This window comes from Leptosomus discolor, chromosome 17 (assembly GCF_034619465.1).
Source record: "Leptosomus discolor isolate bLepDis1 chromosome 17, bLepDis1.hap2, whole genome shotgun sequence".
In the NCBI taxonomy this organism is placed as follows: domain Eukaryota; kingdom Metazoa; phylum Chordata; class Aves; order Leptosomiformes; family Leptosomidae; genus Leptosomus; species Leptosomus discolor.
This window is the reverse complement of record NC_141407.1, coordinates 4,860,299-4,880,545: the sequence shown is the minus strand read 5'-3', so window position 1 is coordinate 4,880,545 and position 20,247 is coordinate 4,860,299. Positions and strand designations below refer to the sequence as shown.

General features: G+C 39.3%; 1 protein-coding gene across 2 annotated transcripts in view; it reads right to left on the bottom strand.

Annotated features, from left to right (window-relative positions):
• The window catches only part of PTPRT (protein tyrosine phosphatase receptor type T), a 462,769-nt gene that overhangs the window by 250,789 nt on the left and 191,733 nt on the right, over positions 1-20,247 (bottom strand). The gene's annotated exons all lie outside the window — the stretch shown is intronic.

Below are 20,247 nucleotides of genomic sequence, written 5' to 3'. Positions count from 1 at the left end.
TGTGAACTAGGTAGATTAGAGAGTAATAGTGACAGCTTGTGAATAAAAGCACTATAACCACGCATGATTAAAGTCAGCGGCCAGCAGAGATGCACTAATTGTCCTGCCATTGGGATAAGAGAGGAAAACTATTCCATACCCAGGTGCTTTCCTTAATAAACACACCCAGACAACAATGATGAAGTAAAATTATATAACAGCAAGACGGTACCCAAAAATTCATTATTTCACACATATTAAATAATGACATATATAGCTTTAATCAAAAAAGATGTCTTTCTGCACATATTTAGAAACTCATCTGACCCCAAGCAAGAATCAGTATGATGGCATGACTAGCCAGACAGGCTGATGACATTAAACACAACCATAGGGACCAAAGTATGGACAGTCTTGCCCAATGGATAGCACTAGTGTCTCATCTTTGCAGGTGGAGATGAGAAATCAGAGCCAGGGTACAACCTAGCTCAGGGAGCAGGCTCAAGAATACAGCCACAAGCTTCGGCAGGGTCTACAACGCTGCTGCCAGCCTTACTGTCCCCAGCACCAAAGCTTAGAGGATCAGCAAATCGTCACTACCATAACCCAAGCTAAATGCCTTTATTTGTTCATTAAGTGCTAAATAGGCTTCTTCTACTATAAAACCACTGGGAACTCAGGACTACCCACAGGCAAGTTCTTCACGTTAACAGCGGGGAGGAAGCACGAGAAAGACAGCAACAGACTTTAAGAGACAACTGGTGGCAAGAAACAAAGGAATGAGGTCAAGGAGTGAAATCAGATGAACTGTAGAGGGAACAGCGCAGAACACTTTGTCCAAGGCTTTTGGAGAGTCAACGGGTGCTGCTCAGACTGCCTGGTGATGCACCATGAATACAAATGGAAGGTCAGTCCAAAGTGCCAAACACTGCTACTAGTAGGCTCCAACTGGGATAATTAGAGTCCAAATCTAGCAACTATGGCACCCAACAGGAACTGCAGTTCTGGAAACACACAGAATATTTAAGGTTCACTCGTAGGAGATTCCTGGAAGGTACTCAGAAACTCAGTAACGCTTATTTAATCCACCACACAGATTAAGAACTGAAATCCTTTCCCAAAGAAGTACTACACGCCAGCTTGGTACAGAAGATTAGAGAGGTCAAGCAGATCTGCTAGCACAGACTCCTCAGAAGACATTTATCAATAAAAGAGAGGGTTGAATCAGAGAGTAAAAAAACCAAGGTATTTCTTTATCAGGAATAATACAACATGTGTTTATGCTCTGTACTAATTTGTTATAATGGTACTTAATCAAAAATCCTTATTTAGTTACTAAAAAGACAAATGGCATGTGAATAAGTATTGTTAGATATCTTGAATACTGAAGCAAAGGCATTTTCTACAGAAGAACAGCAGACGCATGACAAAATGAGTCAGATATTTATGTTCCCTGTTTAAAATAAAATTAGCAAGCTTTTTTAGAGAAACACAGTTTCCAGATACATAAAAGCATTCATGATTGTATCTGCAGTTTCCAACCAACGCAGAAGTTTTACTTGTTCTAGTCAATACGCAGCTTTTGCTCCACTCATGTGGCACATTAGAGTGCTGAACACTACCTCAGAGAGTAAAACACTTTCTGGAAACAAAGTTCTTTTACTTTCACAGTGATTACACTAGGGAAGGGAGTGGACAGATGCAAAAATGTGCATCACAGAAAATCTGTTTGGACAAATAAGCTCATTCATCATAGGTCGTATCGCAGGTTTTCGGCTATTTCTGTACTTACTTAAGTGTTAAGAAAAGTGTGAGACGTTACATCTTCAAATCCCTGGATCATGCTCTCAAAATTTGCTAGCCATGTATTTTCTCAAAGCGTGTATCACACATGCACACTGATTTGGTGCAGGCTCTCAGGGAAAAGAAACATCTGGTTCAATGCAATCAAATCAACAAAAAATTAAACAAAAATTCTAAAATTACTCCTTTTTAACTACTAAAAAAATCCATATGGGCTTTTCAGCTTTTGCTAGGACATTCACAGCCCAAAATTTCCTATACGAAACAGATGGCAGTGGTATTTACTGTAGTTTCTTTTCCTGCAAAAATCCACAAAGAAAGAGTGGTTTTCAAGAAGTTTCTTTCTTTTTAACCATTCAACAGTAAAGTGTCTTGCACTAAAATACACCCTGTTACAGTATTCAGACTGACCGTATTCAAAAATGAACTGGCTTTAGTTGTGTAAAACCAGCACTCCCTAAGGCTGTCTTTAAAGAATGGGAAAGGTTTCTGTTGACTAAATTTGAAATCCCTTTTTTTCAATTTGTAAGTAAAACACTAATTGGTCAAAACTGATGTGAACTTAAGATATCCCAGGCACTGTGCTAATGGTCTGCCTGGTTTTTAACTTGGAAAGACTGGAGGATTGCAACTTTCTTTCAGCCCAGTAGTACTAGCCTGTGACTTGACAAACAAGCAGAAATATTCATCTAGAAAATGTCTCCTTCTAGCTCTCCCACTCCACAGAAACTGTGTGATAAAACTGATTCAAGTAAAAATGGCTTACTTTTGCAAGAGTTGTGGTTGGGGACAGGAGAGGAACTTATTTTTCCTTCATACAGTTCATCGTGTGACTACACAAAGATCCAAACAGACTAATTCCTTCCTAAGGGCATCAAGAACTCCCAGATCCAAGTCTCATCCACTTATTCCAGAACGCACATTAGAGGCCTGTTTCCCCGTCAGGACACAGGAACAGGACCAAAGCAGAATGAAGCAGGAAGAATTGGGCAAAAGAAGAGAGATACGGTAGGAGGATAATCAATGTTGAAAGCTCTGTTTCTGATGGACGTGCAAAAGAATTCAAGAAGGGGTAGATTTAAGTGCGTATATAGCCCTGCACAGAGCTAGGGATGGCCAACGCTCCTACAGATGGTGGAAGTTGACCACTGTCAACTAAACTTGAGAAGCTCCAATCATGTCCTCTGACATCTATCTAGGTCTCATCCCAAGACAACCCTCAGTTGATTTTACCCTCAGGAAATGAACCACATATAACTACCTGAAAAACTGAATTTTCCTACTATCACGGGGAGAGGGGGGTGTGCCTAAGTAGCATCTTCAAACAGAAAGCCTATGGATATAACCTGCTACACCAGCTTAACTTCTGGGATCAGAGAGCAACATGCATAGACTTGAATGGCACACTCCTTAGGATACAAATGCACATCCTTACAAAATTCTGTTTTCCTTTTCTTCCTTCCATGCCCCATCCTTCATGATTTTATTACTCTAATTAAGTTTGCATTTGTTAATTTTCCTGAAAATTGAACCCAGCGGGGTTTTACTGAATTATTTTTTTTTTCCTCTCCAAGTGATGGTTCCAAACAGGAATATAATAATGTCTATAATGAAAAGAAGGCTGCAGACCCTACCAAGATACATGACAACTCATTTAACATCTAAATTGTTTGAGGTATTATTTCAGGTAAAGCCATCCTAATGCACCGCCACAATTTATGCCATTAGCCTCAGGGCCGCAAGCATAGCCATTTAGTTAGATACCACGTTAAGTCCCCCGGATTCAGTTTGGCACGAATGTTAACAAATACAGGCTTAGATCTGCAGTAGAGTAAGTGCTTGCTTTCACACACATGATACAGTGCACAGCAAGATCCGTACCCATGGTTGTGCTCCTGGATGACTACACCCACTGTCCTAACCACACAGGCTATTTTAAGCTTACTGTGGCATACAGCTACAGCCACTTTAGAAATAATTCACACACTGAGTGATACCTAGTACAGCTACTCTGAGCATTCATTTTAGTGGTCTAATGAAGCGGTCTCAGAAAGCAAGCGTCTCAGTCGCTTACACAGTTAATTGAGAAAGGCAGATGCCTTTGAAGGTCTCGAGAGGAAGATCTGGTCTGCTCAGGTTTAGGTACTCAGCTCTGGCACATTGGATGCCATGTATTGTCAACTAACAACCAAATTTCTGCTCAAAAGCTTCCAAGAATTACAAACATCAACAGAACTACTGCCTGTTAGTTGGTCTCCTGTATCCATCTATTCACAAAGGTCTAGCAAATACCCAGTCTGATTCTCTACTGTGCATGTAGAATGACTTTTTCCTTTAAGGAGCTTTAAAGCACAGGAGCTTCTTGATGTGCAGTGCATGTACTGCTGTAACACTGAAGCAATTTTTAAGTAATATTTGTAATCAGAGCTACCATCCAGACCAGACAGGGAATGCTAAGTATCAAAAAAGCACAGTTAGAAACAAACAAGCAAACAACTATCTAGATCTCTAAGTATTACATGCCTTTTTTGGATAACCACTAAGTGATACCTGGGGAGAAAACAGCAGAAGAGAAGAGCTAAGTATTCTGTTCCTTTACAAGCATATAGCTCCACTGGTCAATCCGTATACTGCATCATCCAGATTGGGCAGCTATAGATGACTTTTTCCCTAAAAGGAAGTTCTAAGATGAGCAATTCATGACGGAGTCTGCAATGATCAACGGGACAAGAAGAATACATGGAGGTAATAAACAGTTGTGCTGCAGGTTAGATTCTTTTGTGCTTTGTACTAATATAGCTTTGGGGGTTGTTTAAATTTTTTGTTACTCAAACACATTTTGTTGGAAAGCACTTCTGAATCATAGTCTGATCATAAAAGTTGACTCATTTCTCCCCATGGATATAAACACAGTATCTCACCTTTCCAGTAACAAGATGAATTTTTTACTCCTAATTTGTGATTCGACTGCCTGAAACATTAGTTTGTTCAATAGACACAAATGGTAAGAGAAAGAACACATTAGAGATTGTAACTTGTAGGTATCTGACACCAAACTCTGCTTAGCAATGCCCAGGCAATTCTGGTTTAACGGAGAAACAAAAATTAAAAAAGCAACACCTAGTGTACAATATTCTCACTACTGGTTTTGAAATAAACTAGCTTTCCTCTTTCGCTTTTTACAAAAACACATATAAAACAACAGGTATCAACAGTGCAGTCCCCATGCAAGGAACTGCACTGCTGTAATTGTAAATAAACCTCTACTATTTTGGAGTAATCCCAGCAACCCAAGTGTCTTACTGGCCAATTCTTAGTTATTTGCTCCATTCACATCTACTGTATTTTCCTTTGTTCAAATTTGAAACAGGATAAATATATGTTGCAGAAACCAGAGGGCCATTTCTCTGATCTTACTGACAAAATTCTGATTGATGTAAAGAAAATTATCACCTCACTTGGGGCAAAACATTTTGATGGGGATAGACATGTTGATGAGTGGATAACGTTATGGCCTGTCACTTGAATTGCTGCTCTGGAGAGCTGATAATGAGAAAGAGAAGTAACAGGTGCATCTAAAAATGTAAGAACTGACACAAAGATGGTTTTACCCAAGACAGAAACCTCCCTTTTTATTTTTTCGAGCAGGCAGTACAGCATACACCAGTGAATGCAGTAAATACTGGAGGTTGCTAATTTAGTGTACACAAGCCAATTGAAATAATTTTCATCCAGCGTACCTCACCAACTGTACAGTATTACACTTTAGGATGGTATTTCTTCATGTTCTCAAGTATCTTCAGATCATGCTTTGAGTAGGACAATTTGCTTTGCTGTAGTTCCTGGCAGTGTCATCGCAGAAGCCCTTTCTCAGGTAAGCAGCTAGTTCATTGCTGATGTACTTGACTCCACACTACCTGTTTTTTCCTGCTGAAACCTGAGAGAAATTGGATCCAGTACTGCCATATATTACTGCTGCAGTGCTTTTGAAGCGGAGGTAGAATCCTCTGCCAAAACTCAAGAACAACTACTGCCCCAAAAAGCCCAGGAGTTAGGTGCAGGCTCCTAGAGAAACTTCTGCTGTCATGGAATAAAGACGGTTCTGAGGTTGCTGAGACTTTATAGAGTTAAGCAACTTGTACATCGCATAAAAATATTCTGAAGCATTTTGTGTGCCTTTAGAGGTCACAGACATGCCACACTGTGCATATGCCAATTCATATGCTGTTTTCCACAGAAAATTCAAGCCATTCACTAGACAAGCCAGCTTGGATAGTGAGCACTAAGTTGTATTTTTCAAGTAAATACATCTGTTCAGTTCTTCCCCCACCAAGTTTTGCTCCATTTGACTGTCTTCTAGCTCTAATGGCCAGGGAGGTTCTACCTCAACTAACAGCAAGTAGCATTGTAAGCCACAGAAAAAAGCTGCACGTTTAAGGTCAGGGTCATAGGTCTACTTATCTGAAATTTTCAAGTCAAACCTGAAAGGAAAAAAAAAATCCAGCTAAGGCTGCCAACCTACTGAGATTTGAGCAGCAAAAATAAAACTTAATTGATAAAAATGGAACCTTTGCTTAGCACCAGTATGTTTTATTAGATGTAAAAAAATCTAGTCATTAACTGTTATAGTGAGTCAGTAGCATCTCAAGTGTCCATATAAACTCAAAGTTTTCCAAGACTAACCCAAGGATGGATTCTCCCTATCTTACACCTCCCACTGTTACCCTAAGTAGTTAAAAACAGAAGCCCTTTAACCTTATTGTGAACCTTAATTAAGATTTTCCTACATGTCTGTGGTCCAGTCAACTGCTTGTATTTGTCTGGACAGGTGAACATAATCACACTACCTTTACTCTGTTAGTCTGACCATTCAGTCAGTGCAGATCTCCTTACAACATCTGTGATGACCAGGAAGGTACTGCTCTGGCTAGGAACGCCCCCGCTCTCCTTTCCCACCTTAAAATACCCTCAAATGCTGGCTGAAGCAAACTTCAGGACTTGTGTCAAAAATCCCACCTCATCTCCCATATTAAGTGCCACAAACAGTATTATCACCACCCCTAGTAATCTAATGCCATGGGTGTAATAATATGTAGACACACCAGAAGTCTCTGCTAACCTGTTAAGTCATATGAAAACTAGGTCCATCTTTCTTCACCACTCAATACTTTTTATTTCAGGTTTTCATGATTCATACAGTTTCAGAATACCCTGCAGACCACAGCACTCCTTCCACCTTTCACCTCTCCTGGGCTGTATATCTGCTTATTTTCAGTTTAAAGCTCAGTCTCAAAACATACTTCTTGATTTAGGTTGTTCCCTACGAGAGACTCCAAAATATTACACTCAAAGATCAATTTTTTCCCTTTTCTCACAAAATGCATTTTGAGGCAGTAATAAATGCTAGAAATTCCAATATGCTGCATGGTGTGCTGTTCACTGCGGTAGCTGTAATCATGGACGATAGGTCTTGGTATTTCCACAGAAATCATTCCAGAGCCTGCGAGAAATTGGGGAAGATTGAAACTACCACACAATGCTCCCACAAGAAAGGAGAAGGGTGGGAGGGCCAGCACCAAACAAGATTTGAGTCTCATTTATTCCAGAAGCATATGCATTTCATTTTCCATTATGGCCAAACGACCCGTTCACCTAGCTGCTGATAACAAAGTGCTTGCCAATGCTCATAAGATACTTTCTGTGCTTTGTCCCTACTAGGGTTAAAGCACATAAATACTGAGAGTAACAGAAGGAATTCCGGAAAACTTTTGCTAATATCCAACTAAAAATCTGGAAAGTTTACTTCCTAGATGAATTACTGAACTCCATAGCACATGGTATGGAGCTGAGAAACAAAGATAACAGTGAGAGTTCATCGCTATGACAGCAAGGAGGCCACAGGCAGCATCGCTTCATTTATCCTTTTGCTCACATTTTTGGTATCCAGTTCAATGCTGATAAAACAGCACATGGCTCCCGAGGCACTCATGCACTGAACCAAAGGCTAGGGGCAGTAGGTGTGCAAGACCCTCCATATTCCCTCAAAATATCCAAAATCTAACGTGCCAGGGAACACACCTTGATCCCATGGAACAAGTTCAACCTCATGGTACATAGGCAGCGTCGGAAATTTAGTGCAAGTGCACACGCAAAAATACTTGTATGTCCCAACTTGAAAGCTTTTCTGTGACCCAGAAATGTCTTTTGGGGGGTCCAAGACATTTCTTTTTCTTTTTGTGACTGACACCAAAGGCTGTCAGATGAAAAAAAAAGTATTAAGTTTTACCACACCTGAAATGAAAACCAACAACTTCCATCAAGTCTCCATTAGCCGTTCCTTAAGGCATCCAGTACCCTTTCTTATTAAATAGACTTATTATTTGTTACTGTATTGAGTCCAAAAGCTCATCAGGTAGGCAACGACCACCTCCTGCCACATGAAACAATGTGAAATGATCTGTGTGGAAAAAGGTCTTTATCTTAAGCATCCAGCACATGCTTAAAGTTCCTTTCTTTGTCACTGGTAAAGAGGCTTGTGTTAAATTGGGGGCGAAAAATTTAAAAATATCTATATATGCTTAAAAGTTTCCCATTCAATAGCAAGAAAGAGAACAAACATGGTAAGCAAAAGGATTCATTGTGGAAACAAAAGAGAATGTTTCACAAATACATGTGAAAGTCCAGTTTGAGATACTTCACCCAGAACAGACAGCAGCGCTTCAACAGACCAAAGGACCTTGCAAAGATACTTAAGGCACTTACATAAGTCAACGTAACAAAGCCAAGATCATGGTCACTACAAGTTCCTACACAGCAACAAAACATGCCATACTTCAAGATTTATTATATTTAGCAGAAAGACTTAAGATCTGATGGTTAGATGCAAAAGCTGAAACATTTGACTGGAATAAGGTATAGACACTAAGCGGTGAAGACTATCAAGTATTTAAAGAGCTTACCTAAGGCTGTTGAGATTTTCTATAATTTCAAAACTTTTAATCATGACCAATCTCTTTTGAAAACAATTCTGCTTTATTCAGACGGTATTGCACATGATACAAGAATGACTTGTAAATTCTGTGCCTTGCACATTGCAAAAGGTCAAATTAGATTAAACATTCTTCCTTTCTGTCATTACATCTATAAGCAAGACGAGATATATGAAAAATAATAAAACTTCCTTATCAGTATAGAACTACTACACCTGGGGCTGAGGCATGCAGAAAATTCAGATCATCTATTTTGAAAGCAAATCTTGGAGGACAGAATAGTCTAGTTCCTACTGAAACTATCACAGCTCTAAGGAAGAGTATTAAAATTTCCTTTTTGCTCAGGAATTACCAATAATCCTACTGCAAAGACTATAACAGCATTGTGATTCCAAGAAGACAACATAAAAAGGAATTATGGTGAATTTGAGGATAATTCTGCAACAGAATGAGTTTCCTCAGACTCCTTGACTAAATGCAGTGTTAACTAATACTAAATTATACCCAGCTGTCAGGGCTCTGGAGAAGACTATGCACATGGCAAAAAGGTTGCATCCTGGAGACAAAGAATTTCTTTTTCCTAATTACTGTTGATATGCAATTCAATTCTAGATAGCGGAGTTAAGCCTCATCTGCCTTCAACATGTGTCACCTGATCCATACAGCTTTTAACATAGCCCTGTCCTTTCTTAGTAGGGAGTAGAAAATAAACAGAGCACTCAATTGTAAGAGGCCATTTACAAAGTCAAGACTCACAGGATCAGAGCTCTGAATACATAATTTAATATTGGAGTCAAGTGAACATCCCCCATTTTAAATCCTGAAGAAGAAATTGCTGAAAAAGTATTTCACTTAGGACTTCTCACAGATATACAGACATTTATACAAAATGCTTGTCTGCTATAAGGTTCCAGTTCTCAAGAGCATATGGGTTTGTGACTACAACAATAACGATAAAACTTTCCACAAGCTAAGCGATTGCTGCGTGCTCTGAACGGCCTAATCAACAGGCAACAAAACCAATGTACCAAAATTCTTGGTCATCCCTAAAGTACCATATTCTTGACACAAGGCAAACAACAGTAAATGATTTGCAAGACTCATCAGATAGAGCGAAGATACGTAACAGAGTTAAGGTGAAGTAGAAGGGAGATCGTAGAAAACAAGGTAAGAACAAGCACATAAGTGCTTATATTTAGAGTTTCAACCTCAAAATCATGGAAAATACTGACAAAACACTGTTTAGTGAGCAACCTGGGGCAGAAGACTGAATAATACTGTACTGCTGATTAAAAGGCAACATGATACAGTCAGCAATCTTCACAAGGGTCAGTCAAAAACCCATAAGCAGCAGCAGCAACAACAATAGAAGGATTTGCCATAATATGAAGAAAAGAAAAGAGAAAATTAAGGAAGTAAGAAATCCAAACCTCCTCCATTTTAATTTGTGTCTGTATCCTGCTGAGGGAACAAATAGTTTGTAAGTTGTAGTCTGTCATGTAATTCAGTATTAGCTGCAGGCTAATAAATAGGCCAGTAAAACATACGCAAAGACTGATTTATAGGATCTAAAGAGAGATAGCCTAAGTCTCGCAGCTATTTGCATCTTCCTCACATACAAACAAGCACTGATGGAAAGTTCCCTGCTGAGAAAGAGAGGCAAGAGATGCACTGGAGAGAAACCTGGTTAAAATGAGAAGAAAGACGATTGAGATAACTTCTTCAGAGAGGGGTTTTTACATACCTGTGCAGCACAGCAGAGCACAATGTTGTGGCTGAAATAATTCATAGTAAGAGGAAAGTTAGAAAAACCAGCAACGTTAAGAGAGGTCTGTGAACAAGCCAAGCCAGAGTTTTTACAAGGTTCACCTTAAAGGCGTTATAGCATAGCTGTTCAGCAGACACTATGGACTGTAAAGAGCTAGGAAACGTCATAGTATGTTTTTTTTCTTCTCAGCCTCATAGGCTAATGATTAAAATAGTGGCAGGACTCACTGTAATCATCACCCTATTTAACTGCTGCTCAGAAGGCTTCTGCTCTCAGATCTAAGGTGATCTTTAAGAGTCACAGCTGGACAGGCATAACAGTGAGGATGTGATCTGAACCAGTGCCCCAGAACCAGTAAGAGGGGAACAAGTGGTGGTATTTAACATGGCAGAACAGTCACACATCAGATCAAAGCTAAAAAAGAGCACAATGGACTTTCAGGTGGTGATTCTACGAAAAGTGCATTTCATCCTCTCACAGCTAGAAAAGATGCTACGAAACTATTTCCTCCGAAAAATTAAGTATTCTTCAATTGGGTAGAGATGGAGGACGACTGCAAAATCTGAACTCAAAACTGCAATTTTGGCTGTTTTCGTGCCTCAAAGAGTCTCACAGTTGAGCCGTGAACTAACCTCAAAGCGACCATTCTTTCCTTAACACAGAAACATGTTCTTTAATCTCTTTATTCACATAGGACAAATGCAAACCTAACCAATACCCAGCTTCTCCCTGGAGTTCACTCATACTGGCTTTGAAAGCAAAGCAGTTCAGCTCCATCAGCCAGAGGTAAATGCTATGCAAACTTTAAAAACCCCATTCACCTGAATGCCTAACACAAGCTTGATGAATGGCCTCCATTCAGCACTGCTAACAGACTTTAGAAGACTTTTGTCATCTCCTAGCCTTGAAGCTAAAGATTCTGGAGCTGTCATAAAGCTAATACCCTTAGCTCTGAACTCAACCGTTCCATGTTTACAAAGCTCCATCATTCTTTCCTCCAAAACTTGCAACCTCCTTTACCTTAGGATTAGAGCTTGAGCTTGTAAATACCAACCACCAAATCCAGCAGAGGAGCATAACGAGTGCCCATACAGTAGATCACTTGCAGCATATGCAGTGGTATGCGAAAAGCAAAGGAGATGGACGGGTGTGGGTAACATGCAGACCTGGAAGTCTGTACGAAGGCTGTCTATGCACATGAAGAGATCGTTTAAGAAAGGGTTAGACCTCAACACAATCCAAGGCGGCTCAACATATAAAAAGGGTAAAAGCTAAGCAAAATAAATCAAGGCAAGGCAAGCACCAACACCTTGCTTTTAACTGTTCTATATTTTGCTTTGATAATTTTTTTAAAACAATAAAATTAAACATAAAAGCTGGGCACACATTTCACACATCCTAAGAAACCCAACCATGCACTAAGCAGCTTCACAGTACACTGCCAGCAAAGGGTAAAGCTTAAATCAAGGCAAAGATGGCTGGGAAATTCATTAGCACCTTGTTCAGGACAGAAATTGTCCTTTCCACAGGTGATTTTGAGCTTCTTAGTTCAATCATCCTACAATAAATAAAATACCTTTGCAGAAAAAGCCTCTTAGCTGCAGTAACTACTGCATTTCTGAAAGAGATCAGTAACTATGCTTCTTTACACTGTGTCTAGTGCTGCAAAATTTTTGAAAGTTCCAATCATGTTGGTCTGAGGCATTTGCATCTACCAACAGTCTACTCCCTTTACTGGAAATTAAGTTAATACAGAGGGGATCTATAGGTCTCAATGTATTGTAAATACACCCTTTGTTTTGCTGGTTTATTCTTAAAGGCTCTTGTATTAATGATCATCCTTTCATACTAAGAAATCTGACACATTCTTTGCTGCATTTCATAATTAAGTAAAGCACTACTTTTTTAGGTTGCTTTCTTCCGCTGCAACAGAATTAACACTTTCATGTGAAAAGGCTATCTTTCCTGCTGAGATAACAGCCCATACCCAACAATTACATCTCACAAGTGTCCAAGTATGCCTAAATCATACCAGACTCTTCACCAACATCCAAATATGGTGACAAATGGTACTTAGAGGGATTTCTCTTCAATTAAAAGCATCTAATAGAGTGGGTGAACTACGAACAGCTTTAGATTTCATTTTCCAGGAGCAGTCCATTAATAACTTCCCTACAATTAAGCGGGCAGAGAATAAATGAGCAGAAGAGAGTCAACAATGAATGTGACTCATCTTTTCTGCTACACCTTTTAGCTAAGGCATAAGCAAAAAGTGTAATTTTTGAATCATAATGTCACATGAGCACCACTAGCAATCAACTTGCATGAAACATTGTACATTAAAAAGAAAAAAAGAACAATGAAAAGCTGCCAGACACACTTTACAATGGCACACATCTGGCGGTCTGAGTTACCAACCTATCCACAGCAAGAAAGTTTCCAGTTAGCAAAGGCATTCAGGACATGTCCTTAGCATTTGACGCTCGTTTCTGAGCATCGACAGTCCTGAATTAACTTCCATGCCTAAGGTTGCCTTAAACCTTGATAATTTTAACTAGAAACTGAAAAGGCTGGAGTTCTGACTGCAGGATGTAAACCATAGGGATAATGTAGCAGGTACACACGCTACTAGAAACAGCAGCATAGGCTGGAGCAGTAGTAAAGTATTAATTCTGTATTTTGACTACACTTGGCAAGCACGCTAGAAAGCTAATGGGGAGGAGAGGTAATACTGGCGAAGTAAGTGCTACTCTTCCCTTCCTTTTAAAAATAAATATATAAGAACTGGTAGTTGCAAGAGTCTGTAGACTGACAGACACTCCAGCACAACGGAAGCCTCCAGCACTGAAAACCCAAGAACCTGAGTTAAGCGTTAACACTGTACACCCAGCAGCAGTATACTAGAAAGTCACATTGCTGCTCTCTTTCTGCAAGATGTAAGGTAGCATGAAATATGTGAAATTACCTTGTCCGCACTTTTCAAACATAAGTGTAATCCTAGGAAGGCTGAAACACATTTAGTTGTGTTTTGCCAGCACCCCTGCTTCTGCCAGCTGCACTGTTTGTTGGGAGCTTTCCCTAAAATAGGAAGTTAACAGGTAGGTATGGTTTACTGGAACACGCACCATAAGAAGCATTCTATTTCCACTAATTTTTGCATCATATCTTTTATCTGAAGACAAAAATGTAATATAAATTATTGAAGCATTTTTAACATTTTAGAATTGAGGATGCTATGACAAGACTATTTAGACTTCGATGCCCATTTTCTCCTTTATATTGCCTGATAGGACAATACACCTCAGAACCACAGATGTGAGAAGAAGGGCTACTGCCTTTTCTACAGAGGTCTGCCCTCCAAGGTCAATGCACAGAAAAGTCAAGGAAACCAGAGAGAGTCTAGAGAAAGAAGGAAGTCTACCATCCAGTGATACTTTCCTTTCCATAATTTTTGTTCTTTGGAGATTCCATCTGTTCCTTCTGAATGGAGGTAAGAAGGAACATGACGTAGATAAAGTACAAAAGACAGTTACTAACCAAAGCAGCAAGAAAACTCCTTTCTCCCCACAGAAAATCTTGCAGTTACTCAGTTCAGGTAACTGCAATTAAAGATAAATAAAACCCCCAAATCTTTTACCAAGTTAATCACAGCTTCATGTAAAGAAATGCTATTTCTTGAGAGACAGAAGAAAATACCCCTGAGATACCTCCTGACTACTAATAGCCATTAAAGCTTTCTCTAAGACCAGTGAGGAGTCCTTCCCCCGTGACTTCCAGTCAGCAGGACACAGCTGACATGAGCTGTCTGCTCACCACAACAACTGCTACCCAAGATGCCTCAGGGAGGCTGGAGATGACTCCACAAATAAGGAAAGAAGAAACAGCTTTCTATAACAGACTTCATCCTTGGAAAACTGAAGGATATTTACTCAAGTCCCTTCTGCTTCAAAAAGATTGTTCCCTAATATTTCTCGACTTACTACTGCATTTACATCTTGTATTTAGTCAAGACCTTTATACATCATCAGCAACATCACAACTTAGAAATCTATACATTAAAAACAAGCCCAAGCAAACTAATCCCACACCTATCTCTCTACCAGTCTCAAGTAAAATTTCATTCAGAATACAACCAGAACACTTGGACTTGGGAAGAAAAACAAACAAAAAAATCACAAATGATGCACACCATTTATCTTTCAAGAAGTTCCTGAAATGCAACCCAATGGTATGGTAGGAAAGCCATTATAATTTCCCAAGTGGCGACAATCAAGATAAAGTTTAAGACAGTACTCCCTGTGTGTTTTACACAGAAACAAAAAGGCTGCTGAAGATAGAGATATAAAAAACTGGGAAAAATTGAATTGTTGATATACCTGCAGTTTACAAACTTTCCTTGTACCCCAGCTGTGGCTTTGTATTCTTCCTGGATATGCTTATACTAATTTACATCCTGTTGACTAATGTAAACATGAGAAACAAGGAATGCACATGCTGGAACATTACTGCAAGTCTGCGTGGGACTTCGTGAAATTCTGAAAATTGGGTCCTGTATATAAAACATAATCAGTTCTCAAGGAAAGAGCTTCATTTCCCAGTTCTATTTTGGGGGTTAAACAGGAGGAGAAGGAAATCTTTCCTTTTGAAAGAACCCATATGGTTCATACTAACTGACAATTTCTATGAAACAATGGCTTTGTCTTTTTATTCCCCCCAGCCACTTCACAGGAAGATGTTAACTTGGACTGAAAGAAGAGAAAGTGGAGTTAAAGCTGTTGGTGAGAGCAAATGAGTGTTTGTAATCTCTTTGCCTCCCCTCTTCTCACCACACACCCACCTAATGATTAAAACTGAGTTAAAGCAGCTACTATTGGACTACACTGAACTAGGCGATTAAACAGAGAAATGACAAGTTCAAGTAATTACCAGCCAGATGTGAACACCAAAGAAGGGAGTACCACATTCCCTACACCACTGCGACTGCAAAGAAAGAAAGGAATCTAAGTGGCTTTTTCAGACACCCTGCAATCACGAAGGCATTCTCTCCTGTTCTGTAATTTCAAAGGCAGCATAACCTTCATAAATGGTTCACATGCACACAGACACAAACCCCGCTCTGTGCGGGTGTAGTGTTCAAAAGAGCAACATCATTACACACATTATCAAATCTATACTTAACTTCTCATGGTACCGTACATGTAAATTCTGCAGACTGAATCTATTTGTGCAAACTGGAAAAAATAGAGAAGGAGATAGTACACAGCCTGAGGGGAACCCTCATTATCACAGCTTTACTGATACTGCTGGTAGCGCCAGCAAGAGACTTTCTCCTGTTCACAAGGTGATAACTTTGAGGACCTTGATTAATGTGTATTACTCAGGCAGATGAATTCAAATCTACCCAGCAACTTCTGCAATCCCGGTAAGTCTGATAAGTAGCTGGAAGGCATGAAAATTCCTATCTGAACTTATTAATGCATACTAGAAAAAATAATTTTTAAGAGTATAATCTAAAATGCACACATACCACAGCTGAGCTTATCTCTCAAAAGGTCCAAGGGAGGGAATGGACTCTGTCTTCCAGCCACCCTGATGGCAAAAGAGGATCATTGCACTACAGCGTCTCTCTTCATGTCAACACCACCAATCTCCTGAGTGAAACACGTGTCTAGAGTACCACCACGGAAACAGTAGTTCTATTACCCCATGATGACAAGGATATTATGTTAGTTTCAATGAGTGGGTTCAGCATGAACATCCTGGGGTACAGAACTATTCATGCATCAGGCATGAAAATAAATCTTTTTTTAAAAAAAAACAAACCACCAAACAAAAACTTTAAAGAATCTTTTTCATATCCAGCACCTCTCTTAGTAATTTATATGAAGTCAAATACTTTGGAGTTTGTGAGCACCCTGAACAATTACATTAAAGACAACTACATTTTCATCCCAGGAACAAGCTCTACTCTACAGTACATGTGTAATGCCGTATTATACACTTTCATTCCTACACTGCACTTTTTTATTCAAGGAAATCTATGGAGGGCCTGATGCAACATTTCTAGGGCTAGTTCCAGTCCAAGATCAGGCTCAGCTATAGACTTTTTTTATTTGTTACTACTTTTAAGCTCAAGAAAGCTCTTACTACTTTTAAGCTCAAGAAAGCTCTTTCTCCTAATAAGACTTCCTGCTCTTTAATAATCAACTGAAACTATTCTGGACACAGCTCCAATAATAAATACTGAGATAGTCAAAACACCTGTAGAGGTTTTCCTTGATGAGCCTGCCTTGTAATTGTGACTCTGGAATTTGCACAGTGTATTTAATACTGGCAAAATTTAAATACATAGAATTATTTAAATGTCGAATTATTTAGCATGCTTTTCACACTCGAGTATCTCAACTCTAATAACTTGACAGAGGGGCAGTTTGTGGGTTTTATTTGTTCAGTGTTTGTGTATGTGAGTTTTTTCCTTTTGTTTTGTGTTTTGCCCTTTTTTTAAAAAAATTCCAGTGTCTACTTATTAGGAAAAGATTCAGATCACTACAGCAGTTTCCACTGTGTACCTGGTGAGCTAATAAACAGATGGTGCAATTACACTGACAAGTATCATACCAGAAAAGACCTAGAGAAAAAAAACAGCAAGCAACTCTGAAAAAGAAACCACCTCTCCCTTCTGGTGTCACTGAAGGCATCAGCTTCTTGCATCTAAAAACCTCAAGAAAAGAGTGGCTGAGAAAAGATGAGCTGTCCCAGATACCACAAGGATGACACAAAGCCACTCAGAGGCAGACTGTTTTTCATCCATGTTGACTAACCTAACACTTTGAAAAACAACTAAGACAAAACTGAAGAGAACTAGAACATGCCCTTGGAGGTCTGTAGTGGGGCTCTGTTGAGTACTCCTGCCCCTGTAGTAGCAGAACAGACTAAGAAAATGCCATGAGCCTTCAAAGAATTTGCATCGGGTAGCAACAAAGTAATTTTGAGGGACTTTCTGAAGAGTGAAAATCTCAGAAAAATTGGCTCTGGAAACATAGGTGATAAGATGCTGTAATATTCCCTCTTTATTCACCCTCCAAGCATTCCTACCATGTATTGAGTAATTAAATTAATATCTGAATGGGATCAGGAGGGGGGAAAAAAAACAAACCCCACACCACAATTGCAAACAAACCTCCATGCCCACACAGTTTAAAATGCTATTCACAACCTTACATAATGTGACAGATGTCCTGGAAGGACAGTACCGTTAATATGGACCTTAAGTGATAAGAATCCAGCCCATTTCCACAGTATTTTAAACAATCTTTACACAAGCAAAATCTACATTTAATTCAGAATATGAGTAACTGCCACACAGCTTTTACTTGAAAGAAAATTACAGACAAGAAGCATTCCATTCATATGTGATCAGTTTAGCAAGATGTAGAATCTCTGGCTTTTTGAAAACTGCCCCTGTACAAAATTGCATTAAATTACTGTATGTGCAACAGTGAGAGATAAGAAATAGAGAAGAGCTATTTCCACCAGAGCACCAAAGGACAGCAAGGTGTACAGATGGAAATGATAGGTTTCTCTGGCTTGACTATTATGATTCTAGAGTGCAAAAAGAATATATGTATTGTCATTTATACAAGCCTTGCAGCAGAGTCAGAAGGCAGAAAAGCATTAGCATATACAACAAATAGCTGTCTACAGAAAAGCATTTTCACAGTACTACAAAGCTATCTCCTGCCACTAAATACACTGTAATAATTTGAAACTAATACAGTTACAATCGTTTGTATAAGATCTCCAGTTATACCCTGGAAATTAATACTTTACAATAAAACACTGTTCTTAGTAAAGATGTCCACACAGACAAGTAAGGGGAGGACTTGCAGGGGGCGGCAGAAGGTGGTGCGTGTTTAATTCCATTGATAATTTCATTTACTGAAAGAGGTATCTATTGTTCCCATTTAGGGTGCAGAAGTAGTACATTATGTCAAAGCAAAACCTCTCTTTCTGTAGCTATCAAATATTATCATTCAGTATTGACAAAAGTAAATTTTCTTTCCTTTCTCAATACTACAACATCTTATGCATATGGAAGCAAACAGATCTTCACATTAAAAAGGTACACAGATACATTTTTAAACCTTAACCTTGGTTGAAGAAATCCCCTATGATTTCATGTTCAGCTGGTCAAGATAAAAACACGTGAGAAGCAGAGTATTAACTTGGATTTAGTGGGTTTACGGGCAGGACTATCAATTGAGCAAAACTTCAATTACAGACTAATTTAATGTATACCCAAGTACATTATTGCAATTCAATAAACATCTCTTCAGAATTAAACAATTCCAATTTGCTTTCATTTCAGCCTGTGTGCATGCATTACAGATTTGCTATTATCCACGATAAAATTAGTCAGACTGTTTGGAAGCACTCGTCCATGCAACCTCAGTGTGTCAGTGCTGCATCCAACTAACCTCAAACGAACCACTTAACCGTACCTGCTTACTAAACAGCAGCAAGGAGCAGAGAAGTGTACCTGCCCATAACAATAGTACTCTCCTAAAATTTCTTCTAGCTAGGTCTCTTCCTGAATAACCCAGGAATGAATCTATCAACTTCTCTCCTGGTGGACATCCAACGACTCATGTTTATAACTTATTCTTCTATTTCTTCCCTTCTTGTATCAACGAACATGAAAGCGTCAGGCACCAACTCAACTTTGCATATTCTGCTATCTGGTTGCTCTGGAAGACTGCCTTCCCTCTAGTCAGCTATGATACAATACGAGATATGCTACTCCTGGCAACACAATCCCATTTTAATCGTGAATTAACTCCTCTGGATTTGAACAAAACGCAAGATCATCGGGTGGGAATTAAAAGCACTTGGAATCTAATAGGAGGGTTCTCTTCACAGTCTGGGCAGTCAGAGCCTCCGCACCACCCAACACTCTATTTAAGGCATCACTATACTGATCATCAAGTGTCAAAGTAGCACCGTGGACAAAAGTGATCTGATTTCTACAGTATTCACAGAAAAGTGAAACATTTAGATTAATAAAATTATACTCTGTGAGCACACTCAGACTTCAAATTCTTTCCACCTCACATCACCCCCACCCCCAAACACAGAATGTATCAGGAGCGACTTAGCCACCCTCTGATCTCCCCACCTAAGAGTCAGTAAGCATCCCTGTGCTGCAGCTCAGGGTAAGTTTAAAAAAAAACCAAAAAGGCAGCACAGTAAATAGTACTTTACCACATGCCTCACAAAGGCAAGATTAAGACACATCTTGCATGTGTCAGGCACAGTGTCAGCTCTTGAATCACAGTAAATAACAGGGCTAAAACCTTAGCAACCTTCAAGAACTACTGATGTTGCTACCGTGTACTTCAGGACATCAGCAGAATCAATCCCGTCATTTACTCCCAGCAGCCCTGAACAGACTCTTCTGACATGCAATGCTCCATCGCACGATTATTGATGCCTGATAAAACACTGTGAAGAAAGCAGATGAAGCTGACTGACAGCCAAACTGTTTAGCTGATTACAGTAAAATTATCCATAGCTACCACGCAGTACTACAAAAGCTTATGAAGAGGGCTGTACCCAGACAAAGTTTCAATCCAAATATTTAAGAAAATGATTGAAATTCATGTCACTTTTACCCTTTTTTCTTACTTAAATTTAATATGAATGAAAGAA